The sequence below is a fragment of the Pseudopodoces humilis genome, chromosome 12 (assembly GCF_049639895.1).
Source record: "Pseudopodoces humilis isolate 2021_Gansu_Grassland_sample_001 chromosome 12, ASM4963989v1, whole genome shotgun sequence".
Classification (NCBI taxonomy): domain Eukaryota; kingdom Metazoa; phylum Chordata; class Aves; order Passeriformes; family Paridae; genus Pseudopodoces; species Pseudopodoces humilis.
The window spans coordinates 16,534,676-16,551,208 of record NC_142211.1 but is presented as its reverse complement, the minus strand read 5'-3'; the positions used below and the strand labels follow the sequence as shown (position 1 = coordinate 16,551,208).

Below are 16,533 nucleotides of genomic sequence, written 5' to 3'. Positions count from 1 at the left end.
GCCTGAGATAGTAAATTGTCCTTGAGTTTCAGGCCTAGAGGAATTGTTTTGTCTGAATGAAATGGGAGAACAGTAGCTGACAGACTATTGTTATAATTACATATTATAATATTGGTTTTTCACAAGTATTAAGATGAATTCTATATATATAATGTTAAAATAGCTTTGCTGTAATAGTTGATATAGTATGTTTGAACTGTCTGCTTAGCTAGGATAACATTCAATGAACAGGTGATGGGGACCCTGCTGATTATCTACACTCTCTGTGGAAAGAGGGAGCCAAGGCCCAAATTAAAAGGTGATAAGAAGAGAATTAAAACCACAAGCTAAGAAACACTCAAAACACTCATGCTCTAAAAAGGTGGACTTAAGGAGTGGTCATGCTAAAAAGTTCCTGGAAAATGTAAACTAGTTAATAGAAAAGTTTGAATATGCATCAAGTTGATGCAATAGAAATGGTATATAAAGTGTTTCCAAAACACCAGGTGTGCTCTTGGCAGAGTGCCAAGCACCTGGCCGTTTTAACCCTTTGCTTTATTGTCTTTGTTTCTTATTGTCTTTTTTTATTAAATTTTTTAAAATTTACCAGAACAGTGAACGTTGTTTTTCACACTATGAAGTTTTAAAGTTATACACTAAAGTAGTACAGGATCTGAAAAATATAAAAGCTAAAATCCTAAGGCAACATCCCCCCCTTTTAGAGGCTTGACAAGGACCCTACCTTGTCAAGTGTCTATTCTAAATATCTACTAATAGTATGCATCTAACAGCCGTATATATCTAACAAGAGTAAATATCTAACAACAGAGATGTTTACACAGTCGTCTATCATGCAAACAAGAATTATGGTTATAACTATTATGAGCAGTTCTTTAAGCACAGAAGGACCATTTAAATCACATCATCTTCATTTGTATCAGTCTCTGTTTTTCCAGTTCTTTCAGGAGCAGAAGCCTTCTTAACTCTGGAGTAATGAATCCAGGGTCCTTTGACAGCAACTTTGACCTCAGTGAGGGTAGTCAGCAGGACTTGGAATGGTCTTCTCCACCTGGCCTGTAAAGGATCACTGTCCCACCGCTTAACATAGACCCAGTCTCCAGGTTGGAAGGGATGTGCCAGTGTGTCCAGTCCTATGGGTCTGGATAGCACAATGTAATTCTGGACCTTCTGCAAAGTGGAACTTAAAGCCATTAGATATCTCTGCAAATCTAGTTTCTCCTTCATGTGAATTTCACCTGGAATATGGGGAATCTGATATGGCCTGCCATGCAATATTTCATAGGGACTGATGTTTTCCCTCCGCCTTGGTTGTATGTGGATCCTCAGTAAAGCTATAGGCAAGGCCTGAGCCCATGTCATGGATGTTTCCTGACAAATTTTTCTAATTTGTGTTTTAAGGGTTCCATTGGTACCTTCAACTTTACCACTTGCTCAGGGTCTGTAAGGTGTATGCAGATCCCAGGTAATTCCCAGAATCTGACTGACTTCCTTAATCACAGTTGCAACAAAATGTGGTCCCCCATCTGACGACATCCCCAAAGGAACTCCAAACCTCGGAATTATATGATTGAGAAAAACTTGCACCACCTCCTTGGCTGTGTTAGTGCAACAGGGCTAAGCTTCAGGCCATCCCCTGAAATTGTCAACCAACATCAATATGTATCTATATCCCTCTCTGTGTAGTAACTCAGCAAAATTTATTTGCCAGTAAATTCTAGGAAGATCCCCTGCCTGTTACTCCTAACAGAATTCTTTTCTTCATATCAGGGTTGTTTTTACAGCAGATTTCACATTTGCTCACTATTGATTGTACAATATCAGTCATTCCCTTTCCTATTACTACCTTTTTTAGATGTTTCAAAAGGCTTTCAACCTTCAAATATGTGTTTTCATGTTATCTCTGAGCTAGCTCCCGAAGGATCAGGGGTGGGACTACAACCTGGTTTGATGGTGTAACAGTCCATCTACTTTCTGTGATCTCAGCCTTAAGGAACTTAATTAGTTGAGGGCAGAGACAAGAAAGTGACAAGAATACGCCGAGGTTTATGCAGTAACAGTTTTTCTTTATTGTTGGGCAGCTCCCTTTTATAGACATGATTGGTCAAGGATTTCAAGTCTGCTTAACTCACTGGCCAATGATATGGGTGCATCTATGCTTCAAAGGGATTGGCTGAGGTGTCCGGGGACTTGTTTACCTCGAGCTAGGATGGTTGAGCTGATATCTGTTAAGCCAAATTATCCGTGCAGCTTATAGACCAGATATAGCTGTGTCCAGGGGTGATTGTGATGTTAAATTGTATCCCCATTCGTCCACCTAGCCCAGAAATAGGTTTTGTATCCTTAGAACTTCATCTAAGTATTGAGAAACCACTCAGACTATTCAGCCTAGTCTTCACAGAAGTATGGCGAACGTTGTTTATTTCTATCTTTAGCACACTTTTATAGGGTTTTACAGGGTCTGTGGGCTAAGCAAGTTACTATTGGCTAATACACATTGGTTTACATTTTTTCTCCTGTACACAAGGATATTGTTTTTCTTTCATTCTCTCTGCTTCAGGAGAGTTTCAAGGAAATTAGCCTTTAATATCACCACTTATACCAAAGGCTGGTTTGTGCAGACAGGCTTTTACTAAAATATAAAGTATTCTTTACATCTAAGAGTAAAAGTGAGTGGAGAAGAAGCACCAAGTCTGTTATCAGACTGTACTTGCTCCCCCCGCATCCTGGGACGGGGTTTTGACTACAGCACAGACAGACAACAAGGGACAGATTGCCTTGGCTTTCCAACTAGCCAAAGCAGAGAGGTGTATCTGGACTGTTTTCTTTCCCTTTTCCTTGAAACAGATCAAACCTGCTCTGGACTGGGGACTCGGGGGAGCACTGGGAGCTTGCACCCGTGGACTACCGGGAGCCCAGCCTGGGCAGCGGCATTTTCCAATGCCAGAGGGATTGATAACAGAGCGAACACCCACAGGAAAGAGACCCTCTGAATTTTGTCATCTCTTCAGAGCGGCGAGAGGTTTTGTAATTTGATATTGTTCATTCACGTCTGCAGAAATTAGAAGATAAGATAGAGGAGAATCACAAGAAACTTAGAGATGAGATTAAAGAGGACCTTCTCCAAATCTCAGCAGTACAGATCAGAGGTCCTGGTACTCAATGCAGACATTCCCCAGATCGGGAGAGAAAGTATACCCCACGAGCTGAGCTGTGGTTCTTCCAGCGTGATTGTGGAGAAAAACATGAGGAGATGGGACGGGAAATCTACTGCGGCTCTGGCACAACAGGTGCGTGAATTGAAGGAAGAGAAGAATCACAAAGGAAGTTCCACCAAAAGGGAAGCAGCTCCAGTTGCCCATAGCTGAATTGCCAGGTATGATGATGATGACATGTCCGATTACCTTGAAGGAACCTCCAAGACATATACCAAAGGAAAGAAGGATAGCCAGGCTTAGAGGGGCCCTGCCTCTAGCCAGGTAGAGGCTAGGGAAAATCGTGTCTTTTGGACTGTGTGGATTTGTTGGCCTGGCACTTCTGAACCACAAGAATATAAGGTTTTGGTTGATACTGGTGCAGAGTGCACATTAATCCCATCAAGACATGTGGGGACAGAATCTGTTTTTATTGCTGGCGTGACAGGGGGATCGCAGGATTTTACCTTGGTGGAAGCAGATGTGAGCCTGACTGGAAGTAAGTGGAAGAAACACCCCATTGTGACAGGCCCAGAGGCCCCATGCATTTTGGGCATAGACTACCTCCGAAGTGGGTATTTCAAAGATCCAAAAGGACTCAGGTGGGCATTTGGGATAGCAGCTGTGGAGACAGAAGGTGTCCAGCAACTGAACACCTTGCCTGGACTGTCCGAGAATCCATCTACAGCAGGACTTCTGAAGGTGAAAGAACAGCGAGTACCAATTGCCACCTCGACGGTGCATTGCCGGCAGTATAGAACAACTCGAGATGCTGTGATCCCCATCCATAAGATGATCCGAGAACTAGAGAGTCAAGGAGTGGTCAGCAAAACCCACTCACCCTTCAACAGCCCCATCTGGCCTGTGCGTAAATCTGAAGGAGAATGGAGATTGACTGTGGACTATCGTGCATTGAATGAAGTGACTCCACCGCTGAGCGCTGCCGTGCCGGACATGCTGGAGCTCCAGTACGAGCTGGAGTCCAAGGCAGCGAAGTGGTACGCCACTATTGACATTGCCAATGCATTTTTCTCCATTCCCCTGGCAGCAGAATGCAGGCCTCAGTTTGCCTTCACCTGGAGGGGAGTGCAGTACACCTGGAACCGACTGCCCCAGGGGTAGAAGCACAGCCCCACCATCTGCCATGGACTGATCCAGGCTGCCCTGGAAAAGGGTGAGGCTCCAGAACATCTGCAGTACATAGATGACATCATTGTGTGTGGGAACACAGCAGCGGAAGTGTTTGAGAAAGGAGAGAAAATCATCCAGATCCTCCTGGAAGCTGGTTTTGCCATCAAGAAGAGCAAAGTTAAGGGACCAGCTCGTGAGATTCAGTTCCTGAGGGTAAAGTGGCAAGACGGATGGTGTCAGATTCCTACTGATGTCATCAACAAGATCACAGCAATGTCTCCACCAACTAATAAGAAGGAAACACAAGCTTTCTTAGGTGCCATAGGGTTTTGGAGAGAATGCATATTCCTGAATACAGTCAGATTGTGAGCCCTCTTTACCTGGTCACTCGGAAGAAGAATAATTTCCACTGGGACCCTGAGCAGCAACAAGCCTTTGCCCAAATCAAACAGGAGATCGCTCATGCAGTAGCCCTTGGCCTAGTCAGGACAGGGCCAGATGTGAAGAACATGCTCTACTCTGCAGCTGGGAGCCATGGTCTGTCCTGGAGCCTTTGGCAGAAAGTGCCTGGGGAGACTCGAGTCCGACCATTAGGATTTTGGAGTCGAAGCTACAGAGGATCTGAAGCCAATTACACCCCAACAGAAAAAGAAATTTTAGCTGCCTATGAAGGAGTCCAAGCTGCCTCAGAGGTGATTGGCACTGAAGCACAGCTCCTTCTAGCACCCCGACTACCGGTGCTAGGATGGATGTTCAAAGGAAAGGTTCCCTCCACCCATCATGCAACCAGTGCCACATGGAGCAAGTGGATTGCTCTTATCACGCAGCGCGCCTGTAACTGGTAAACTGAATCACCCTGGGATTTTGGAAATAATTACAAACTGGCCTGAATGTGAAAATTTTAGTCTCATAGATGAAGAACAAGAGGAAGTGACAAGGGCTGAAGAAGCTCCACCATATAACCAGCTGCCAGCAGAAGAAACACGCTACGCTCTTTTCACTGATGGTTCCTGTCGCATCGTAGGGATGAACCGGAAGTGGAAAGCAGCTGTATGGAGCCCCACACGACAGGTGGCAGAGGCCACTGAAGGAGAAGGTGGATCAAGTCAAGTTCCGGAACTCAAAGCTGTTCAACTGGCTTTGGATATTGCTGAAAGAGAGAGGTGGCTAAAGCTCTACCTCTACACTGATTCATGGATGGTAGCAAATGCTCTGTGTGGATGGTTGGAAAGGTAGAAAGAGGCTAATTGGCAGCACAGAGGGAAACCAATTTGGGCTGCTAAAGAGTGGAAAGATATTGCTACCAGGGTAGGGAGACTACCAGTGAAAGTCCGCCACATAGATGCCCATGTCCCCAAGAATAGAGCTAATGAGGAGCACCAAAATAAGAAGCAAGTAGATCAGGCCGCAAAGATACAAGTGTCAAAAATAGGTTTGGATTGGGTACATAAGGGAGAGTTGTTCCTAGCTCGATGGGCTCATGATGCCTCAGGTCATCAGGGTAGAGATGCCACCTATAAATGGGCACGAGACCGAGGGGTGGATTTAACCATGGACAGTATTTCTCGGGTTGTTCATGACTGTGAGGCGTGTGCTGCGATCAAACAGGCCAAGCGGCTGAAGCCCCTATGGTACGGTGGGCGTTGGTCCAAATATAAGTATGGGGAGGCCTGGAAGATTGACTACATCACACTGCCCCAAACCCACCAAGGCAAGCCCTACATGCTCACAATAGTAGAAGCCACCACTGGATGGTTAAAAACTTACTCTGTGCCTCATGCTACTGCCCGGAACACCATCCTGGGACTTGAAAAGCCGGTCCTTTGGAGGCATGGTACCCCTGAGAGGATTGAGTCAGACAATGGGACTCATTTCAAGAATAGCCTTATAAACAGATGGGCTAGGGAACATGGCATTGAGTGGGTGTACCATATCCCCTACCATGCACCTGCTGCTGGGAAAGTGGAGAGGTACAATGGACTGTTAAAAACCACCTTAAAGGCACTGGGTGGAGGATCTTTCAAAAACTGGGAGCAACATCTAGCAAAGGCCACCTGGTTAGTCAACACCAGAGGTTCCACCAACCGAGCAGGTCCTGCCCAGTCTCAGTCTTTGCATGTAGTAGATGGAGGTAAAGTCCCAGTGGTACATGTCAGAGGTCTGTTAGGGAAGACGGTTTGGGTCAATTCTTCCTTGAGTACAGACAAACCCATTTGTGGGGTTGTCTTTGCTCAAGGACCAGGTTGCACATGGTGGATAATGCAGAGAGATGGAACAACATGATGTGTACCTCAGGGAGACCTGATCATTGGGTAAAAGGTTACTGCCATTGTCTGTACATTAAACCACGCAGACATGAAATAGAAGGAAATGTGTAAGTGTTGAAGGTATGAGCAAGTGAAAGATGGTGTTTTGAGAGAGTGGGGAATCCTGCAGCTCTGCAGCGTGGAGCCTGAATTCAGTAGCTTGGTGTGGGACGTGACAGGGGCATGATGGATATATTGCTTGCATTTCTCTGGGTGGAACGGGGGGGAAGTTTTTATGTATGTATATGTGTGCAGAGTTAGAATATGTTAGTTTTGGCAGTAAGTTGACGATATGGGGATAAGGGGTGGAATGTCCTGGGGTGAGTGTGATGTTAAATTGTATCCCCATTTGTCCACCTAGCCCAGAAATAGGTTTTGTATCCTTAAAACTTCATCTAAGAGTAAAAGTGAGTGGAGAAGAAGCACCAAGTCTGTTATCAGAGACTGTACTTGCTCCCCCGCATCCCGGGATGGGGTTTTGACTACAGCACAGACAGACAACAAGGGACAGATTGCCTTGGCTTTCCAACTAGCCAAAGCAGAGAGGTCTATCTGGACTGTTTTCTTTCCCTTTTCCTTGGAACAGATCAAACCTGCTCTGGACTGGGGACTCGGGGGAGCACTGGGAGCTTGCACCCGTGGACTACCGGGAGCCCAGCCTGGGCCAGCAGCATTTTCCAGCGCCAGAGGGATTGAAAACAGAGCGAACATCCACAGGAGAGACCCTCTGAATTTTGTCATCTTCAGAGCGGCGAGAGGTTTTGTAATTTGATATTGTTCATTCTTGTGCTGGGTAGTGCTGTGCCTGTTAAATAAACAGGTTTTTTTCACTTCTCTCAGAGCAATCTCTTCCCGAACCGGTTGGGGGGTGGGAGAAAGGGGCCATGTGGGTTTGCTTCCCGGGGGGAGCCCCATTGGAGGTTTTTTCCCAAATTTGCCCTAAACCAGGACAAGCTGTCACAAATTAGCTTGTATGCCTGATCACATTTTGGGCTGAACCCTGACAAATCAATCTCTTTTTGTGGAATTACTGCTAGAATACCTATTCCTGTAATTCCTTTTGCTGCTTTATCAGCAAAACGATTTCCCAATTCTGGAGTAGTTTTCCCTTTTTGGTGACCTCTACAATGCATGATAACTACTTCTGTGAGTTTTCTGATGCTCTCCAAGAGGGCAAGTATCTGTTCAGCATGTTTGATTTGACTACCTTGAGCATTCAACAGTTCTCTCTCCTTCCAGATGGCTCCATGGGCGTGGACAACACTAAATGCATATTTGGAGTCAGTCCATATATTTACCTTCTTTCTTTCGCTCAGATCCAGGGCCCTTGTCAGTGTCGCTGTTGGATACAATGTAGAACTGTGGATTCTATGCAGCACACCAGAACGAGTTGCTAGGAAAGGCCATTATTCTCCGAACTTTTCAGCCTTTTATAGGGTATTATGCTACAGGTTTAACATGATTGGTAAAGGGAACAGAACCTCTCTTGTCCCATTGGTGGGACAACAGAAAAACACACTAACGACAGCTGTACAGAACTGTTTTGAAAAAATGAAATTGTTTACATAGACTTTGAGCAAGAGCTGCTCTCAAGAGATTTTCCCTTGGGAACAGATCAGCCACTGACAGGCTGTAATTCTCTTAGGCTCAGAAAAATCAGGTCCACATGTCAGTGTGGTCAGTTCAGCTTTCTGTGATATGTGCTGACAGGGCCTTTGCCTCTATCACTTTGTCCCGTGTTGTTACTGTATAACCTGTCATTCGCTTACCATTTCTCATGAAGCTGCTCCCATCTGTCAGAAGTTCCCAGTCTGGATTTTCTAAGGGCACATCCTTCAGGTCTGGTCTGCTGGAATAGACCTCCTCAACTGTGTGCAAACAGTCATGCTCAGGCACGTTGTCAATTAAGGTGGAGGACAGAAACATGGCAGGGGTAACAACAGAAGTTGTTTTCAGGGTAACATCATCCTGTTCTAAGAACAGTGATTGTTATTTAAGCATCTGGCTGTCAGACACCAAATGTCCTGCCTTTTTTTGAATACAGCTGCTATGGCATGACATACATATACTACAATGTGTCACCCAAGGGTGAGTTTCCAGGCTTCTTGGATTAAGATGACAGTAGCTGCCATGGCTTTCAAACACCCGTCCATGCTTGGGTAACATTGTCTAGCTTTTTGGAAAAGTAGGCTGTTGGGAAGGATGAGAATTTAACAGAAAAGTTTTATGGATGTGAATGCTTAGTAGAAGGTTGTCTAGAAATGAAAGCAAGCTTTGATAGAAGATGTTTTTAGGGATAGTTGTTGCTGAAACAGCTGAGAGAACAAAGGTGTAGTCAAGTTGGAAGGTTTAGAGCAAAGGTTTAGTCAGTTAGAAGGAAGTTTTATGGTTAAACAGGTTAAATTGTCTTCAAACAAAGCATGTTTGCTACCAAGTAAAAAAGCATAGGCAGACAGAAAGATGTTTTTTACCAAAGCAAAAAGAATTTTCCACTGCAAAACAAGTTTTGAAGTTTAACATGTAATTGCTAACTCAGATGATTAGTTAGTCACTAACACAGTATGGTAAATCTAGCAGTTTTGATAGGATATATGTAAATGTAAAGGTATTGTGTATGATGCTGATTGGTTGTTATGTAATGATATGCACAGAAAAAGAAAGAGATATAATGCGTTGAAACTAGAACCAAGGGGGCTTCAGGACACATGGCTTGCCTATAGCCAGCAGCTGTAGGCTGACCCATGACCCCCTGCTGTAACCTAATCTATGGAATAAACAGCATTAGAAAGAAAAGCCATCTGAAGCCCCCATCACTCCGTCAGCTCTTACAGTAGGCCACAGCTCTCTGTTGGTTTCCGAGGCACTGTACTAGTGCCCCCAAAGACACATTCAGTCTCTCCTGTGTAAAGAGTTCAAAAGGTTAAGTCTGGCAATCCCAGTGCTGGAGCTAACATTAGAGAGTGTTTCAGCTGTTTAAATGCAGCCCTTGTGCTCTCATTTTGTCAGGAAAATTAATCCGCAAACACCAGAAGTTTATGTCCAAAAAGGAGACAGAAATGTCCTTTTACTTTATTCGAATAAAGAGAGAGGCCATGGGGCATTCCCCTGGGGTCTCTCAAATTTTTGGAGGACACAGCTTCCTTTCTATCCTAATTTCCTGGCTGCATGTCCCTCTCTCTTTCCCTGTTGGCTGAGGTACTTGAGAGGTGCAGGCTTCCTGGAATGCCTGATGCATAAGATTCCCCTCTAATGTATAACTCTCCCTCCTAATTTTTAATTCTTATGGATTTTATGTTTTTTCCCCATTATTTCTTTCATCGTTCTATTGAGAGACCGCCAGTTTTTTCACCACTCTTCACAGAAGTAAAAGTGAACACCATTTATTTCTATCTTTAGCACACCTTTTATAGGGTTCTACAGGGTCCGTGGGCTAAGTAAGTTACCATTGGCTAATACACACAGGTTTAAATTCTTTCTCTTATACACAAGGATATTGTTTTGCTTTACTCTCTCTTCTGCAGGAAGGTTTCAAGGACTTTAGACTTTAATATCATGACTTATTTCAAAGACTGGTTTGTGCAGACAGGCCTTTACTAATATATAAAATATAGCAAAATCTTTCAATATCCAGTTTAATTTATCAGCAAACATACAGTTTGTTTGTAAAGGCAAATATATTTTTCCGTTCATCAATCAGTGGAATCCTTCCCATTGTTTCTTTTATCTCTCAGTGCTAGTTTTATTTATCAGCAGACCCACAGCTTGTTTGTAAAGAGAAATCCGTCATTCTTCTCAGTCCACATGATTCCCTTTTTTGCTGCTTTTAGTGCTCCATATAGGGGTTTTACCAGCAGTCCACTGTCGCCCTGAAAACTCAGCTTCTGAGCTTGCTGACATAGTTTTCTAAGACTTTCCCAGGACAGTAACTGTAAACATAGAGATACGTATGCATTCCTTCTGTTACACGTCTTGTGATGGACATCTCTCAAGGCCAGTGCGGTTGGGAAAGTGTTACCCTGACCATCCAATCCCTGACCATCATCAGAAACCTATAAATCCTGGGAGAAGAAATAAACTCGCTCTTCCTTTCACCATACCTCGAGCTGTGTCCGTGTGATCTATTCATCTCCAGTGGCAAGAGTCCATAATTTTCTATCCACAAACAACACCAACATATCATTCCCAGGAAAGCTTGCATCTGTCTCACAGTGTGGGGCTCTGGAAGTTGGTAGATGGTTTCTTTCCATTCTTTGCTGTCCTGGTTTAGGGCAAATTTGGGAAAAAACCTCCAACGGGCCCCCCCCGGGAAGCAAACCCACGTGGCCCCTTTCTCCCACCCCCCAACCGGTACGGGAAGAGATTGCTCTGAGACAAGTGGAAAAAACCTGTTTATTTAACAGGCACAGCACTACCCAGCACAAGAATGAACAATATCAAATTACAAAACCTCTCGCCGCTCTGAAGAGATGACAAAATTCAGAGGGTCTCTGTCCTGTGGGTGTTCGCTCTGTTTTCAATCCCTCTGGCGCTCGAAAATGCCGCTGCCCAGGCTGGGCTCCTGGTAGTCCACGGATGCAAGCTCCCGGTGCTCCCCCGAGTCCCCAGTCCAGAGCAGGTTCAATCCGTTCCAAGGAAAAGGGAAAGAAAACAATCCAGGTAGACCTCTCTGCTTTGGCTAGTTGGAAAGCCAAGGCAATCTGTCCCTTGTTGTCTGTCTGTGCTGTAGTCAAAACCCCATCCCGGGATGCAGGGGGAGCAAGTACAGTCTCTGATAACAGACTCGGTTGCTTCTTCTCCACTCACTTTTACTCTTAGATGAAGTTTTAAGGATACAAAACCTATTTCTGGGCTAGGTGGACAAATGGGGATACAATTTAACATCATAATCAACCCAGGACATTGTTGAGCTGTTGATGTCCACAGAAGATCTCAAGTCCCAAATAAATGACTGCTTCTCTGGAAATTTGTGCTTTGTCTTTGGAAACTGTGTACCCACTCAGTCCCAAAAAGTTTAACATGCTTACAGTGAGTTGAATGTAGTCATCTCGCGTTTTAGCTACAATCAAGATGACATCAACATATTGAAGAATAAGCCCTCCTGGCTCTTGTCTCCTCCAATCTTCCAATTCCTTTGCTAACTGCTTTCTAGATATTGTTGGGCTATTCTTAAAACCCTGGGGTACACAGTCCAAGAAAGCTGGCTTTTTCTCCCTGTTTTGGGATTTTCCCACTCAAAAGTAAAAAGCTCCTTGCTGTTTTTGTGAACAGGAATGCAGAAAAGAGAATCCTTCAGGTCTACAACAGTAAACCACCCTAATTTGTCCTTCACTGTGGTCAAAAGGCTGTAGGGATTTGCTACCACTGGGTGTGTGTCCTCTGTAATTTTGTTAATTGCTCTTAAATCTTGCACTAATTGGTAACTTACCATCAGCTTTCTTTACTGAAAGGATGGGCATCTTGTATCTGGACTCACATTGCACTAATAACCCATGTTGGAGAAAGTTTTCAATTACAGATGCCAATCCACTATGACTTTCTAATTTCAAAGGGTATTGTTTTTACCTTACCGGTGTGGGTCCTGGTTTGAGTGCAATACCCACTGGTTCTGCTTGTTTGGATCTTCCTGGGATATCATTGGCCCACACTATTGGATTGACTGCATTTTCAACTTCAGTGGGGATTTCACCACATTTTTCCTCTATAGAAAATGCAGCAACTTGGACAAATTTAGATTCAGGAATTACAACTCGTACACCCTTTCCCTTTTAAAATTTAATCTCTGCTTCCATTTCTCCAGCAAATCTCTCCCCAGCAATGGTTATGGGGAGTTAGGAATATAAAGGAATTGATGAGTTACCCAGTGTTTCCTCAGTTTGAATTTTAAAGGTTGGAAGAAAGGCTGTGTTTTGCTTACCCCTGTTACTCCAACAACATGTACAGTATCTTGACGCAGTTTCCCTTCTAAAGTATTTAACACAGAATATGCCACTCCAGTATCTACCACAAATTCAATATCATCTTTCCCCAGCTTAGCTATAATCGAAGGTTCTTCTGGGGGAGAAGCCTTCGCTCCCCATCACTCTGAGTGTGAGTCTTGTCCCACTGAGTTGGGGAACTCAGGGTTTCTTTTTCAACATCAGACAGTCATTTTTCCACTGCGCATTTTTCTTACAGTTGGCACTCTGATCTTTGTCCATAGGGGAAGAAGTTTTCTTGGGTGACTTCTCCTGAGTAACCCTCTTACTAGTGTGAAAAACGAAGTTCACTCTCCTGGCAAAATTTAAAAGGTTTAATAAAGACAATATGAAACACAGATAATAAAGCAAAGAATAACGGCTGGGTGCTTGGCACTCTGCCAAGAACACACGGTGTTTCAGGAGCACCCTTTATATACCATTTCTATTGCATAACCTTGATGTATATTCATAGACTTTATGTATATTCAAACTTTTCCATTAATTAGTTTACATCTTTCAGGAACTGTTTTGCATGGCCACTCCTTGGATCCTCCTTTTTAGAGCATGCACATTTCCTGCCTTGCAGTTTTAATTTTCTTCTTATCATCTTTTAATTTGGGCCTTGGCTTCTTCTTTCCACAGGAGTGAGTGTTGATAGCAGCCAGGTCCCCATCATCTGTTCACTGGAGGTTATCCTAACCAGCAGGCAGTTCAAATATACTATATCGACTATAACCACTTATGCTTAAATTTTTGCTAATAGCAGAGAGAAATAAAAAAACCTACATTCACACAGCAAAGCCATTCTAACATTATACATACAACATTCATCTTAATACTTTCGAAAAGCCAATATTATAATATGTATTTATAACAACCCACTCTCTTCTGTTTTATAAATCATTTGGGTTGAGTAACAATTTTTGTTTTCTAGCTTCTATTATTCTCTCATTTTTTTTCACCAAATCAATTTAGATTTTTCAAAAGAGTCTTCCATATTACTTTGTTTCTTTAATGCCATGATATTTTGTGCCATTCCAGATGTAGCCAGTTTTGGGTCTATAGGCATTGTTACCAATTGCTTGCCTGGGATAGTCACTATGCTGGTGTTTAGCCAAATTAAATGGGATCAAGCAAGGAAGAAATAAACCAGCTGTAGCAGTATAAGAGGAAGAAACCTAGCTTCTTCCATCATTCTATTTCCCAATACGTTATCCCATCAACTAGTGGTCATCACTGATTCCCATTTTTGGACTGGTACATGGGCTATTTTTTCTGATATTCTTGGTGATATCTATAATGGCATCCCGTTGTCACTGATTTTCAAACAGCTATCTGATGTATTAAACTTCCCACAAACAGCCCTTTTTTCAGACAATAAATAGTCTAAAGCCGACCTTATTTCTGATATATTGCAGCTCTGACTTGGCATTACTGACTGACTATTAAATTCCATAGCCCCAGCTGTTTTCATTGGTTATGATTTCTACAACAGCTTGGAATCTTATGATGTGATTTAGCATATAAACTTGGGTTAGATACCCTCAACTTCCATCTTGTGCCCAGGTAGCTGGCCCATATGTTTCCAATATGTGTTCAGGGAGCCATTCCTCATCTCTTCATTTTCGAAATCCTCCAATCAATTCCCTTTTATTTCTTTCTAGGTCCTCATAAACTGGTACTCCTATGTGATCTCCATCTGGTCCCGGTAAAATGAAAAACCCAGTGGTTGAATGACTCCCAGGAGTACCAACTCCCTTTTATTGTAATGCATTTAGAAAAATGGTTATGACCAGAGAATGTACCCCCAAAATATAGAATGTAAGCTTCTTCCCCTTATCTTTTCCTCCCCAGCTCTCCCTATTGGATGTAAGACCCCAAGGCCTCCCTCTTTCCCTGCCTTCGAAAAAGAGGCGCTTATCTATACTCTTCCTCTTTCTCCACGGGACCCCAAGAAAAAGCTGCAATACCATCTCAGCAAGGGGAAAGAGCCTCAGTTTAGTTCCTCTCTTCCATGCTATAATTATCTTCCTGGCCTCCCTGGCTACTGCAGGGCAGACGGTTAGCTATAGAGATGCAGGGAACATATAGAATTATAGCACCCTTTGCACTGCGTAGGGAGTCTTGGGTGTGCCTTTTTCCCACATATCCAAAATAAGTCATCTGGTGTGTTCCAATGTATATGTCTTAGTTTAGGGCAAATTTGGGAGAGAACCTTTAAATGGGGGTGCCCCAGGAAAGCAAAATCTAAACGGACTTTTCTCCTTAACTGGTTGGGGAAAGAAGAGATTTTCTTTGGAGAGAAGTGGAAAAAACTGTTTTATTTAACGGAAATTGAATAATATTGAACAGTAAAACCTCTCACTGTTTGATGAAATGGTAAATCCAGGAAGAAAAGTCCTTTTCATGTGGTTTAACTCGGCTTGCTCAGGTTCTTATCAGTTCCTCCGGCACTGGATAGTGCCAAGGCCCAGGCCCCAGTGGGCCACAGGCGTGAGCTCCTGGGGTTTGGCTGGGTGTTTTTCAGTCCAGAGCAGGTTTGCACAGATCCAAGAAAAAAGGAAAATAAGTCCAGGGAGCTCCTCTGCCTCAGCTAGCTAAAACTAACTAAAAGCCAAAGAGAAGCTCTGTCTTGTAATCTGTCCATGCTGCAGACACCACAGTTCAGGAGCAGGATGCGGGGGAGTGATGTTTTTCTTTCAACACAAAACTGCGCTCTTCTCCCCCCCCTTCGCTCTCAGAGCCAGTCTTAAAGGTGCAGAACTTAATATATAACATAAACCAGGACGATTGGGGATACCAGTATCATAAAGTCACCCCAGGACATCCAATAATTATTTTTCTGTTGATTTATATTTTCTCAAAATTTGGATATTTCTGGGAGTCCATAATAAGGATTTTCCCCTGTATCATTACATTGGAAGAGTCTGGTTTCATTATCATACATACAATTATTTTTCTTTTGTCTTTCTCTGAGTACAATAGAGTTGGTTCCTCTTGAGATCCACGATGTAGAAATTCCATTACTAATTTTATACCTTTTACAGGGAGTATTTCCTATTTCATTTAGAAAATTTTTCCCAGTGCACCAGAGACATTCTTCTCCTATCACTGTTGAACTTAGAACCCACCCTTCCGGTTGGTTCCCCCCTCATATTTGTCCGGTTCCACTTAAGGAAGTTCCACCGGGCCTATGCTACTACCTTTCCATGGCCATTCCTCTGTCATCAAAGCCCCTCCACAGACTCAACAGTTGGTTATGTTGTTCCTTACTTATCCTTTCCCCTAATTCCACATACAGGTTCTTTCCCAATCTTGAGATATCTATTTCCCCATTTAACTGCTGCTTAAGCTTTGTATACAGGTCCTGATGTGAGGTTAATACAGGGCTAGATTGCTGTGCTGGATTTGTCTTTCTGCTTACCAGTTGTTCCAGTACCAAATCCTGGACTTTTCCCCTGATGGCAAATGTGAAACAAATCCATTTCTCTCCTTTTGGACATCTGTTTCCCAATCTGTTACCACTTGTTCCTAGATTTTTCTGTAATCCTATATTTTTTCCCATTTTGCATATGAGTACCTAATTTGGATGGGTCATAAACAGTGACTGTTGACATGGGTGTGAGTAATGAGAAAGGGAACCCTGGTGTCTTTCCATGTGAAGCTTTCGATAGCATCTGTAACAAGGCCTTGCCGGTGTCTTGAAAGGGAAAAGTCAAAGGATAAGTGACAGCAGAAGGAATAACAGAGGTCTGGTATGGCTTATACCCCCACTTCCAATGCCTATGGGGTTGCAGCCCATAGTAGGTGTATATAATCTTCTTGGTGGCGAGTACAGCTGCCAACCCCAGTCTTGCTCTCTATTTCCTTGTCACTTCCTTTTTTTTTGCAATTTCCAGGCATGTTGCATGTCAGCAACTCTCAGGATCTCGTCCAGGGAAGCCAGGC

General features: G+C 43.4%; 1 pseudogene; it reads left to right on the top strand.

Annotated features, from left to right (window-relative positions):
• The first annotated feature begins 5,873 nt into the window (after positions 1-5,873).
• LOC148183440 (uncharacterized) overlaps positions 5,874-16,533 on the top strand; it is a 56,655-nt pseudogene continuing 45,995 nt past the window's right edge.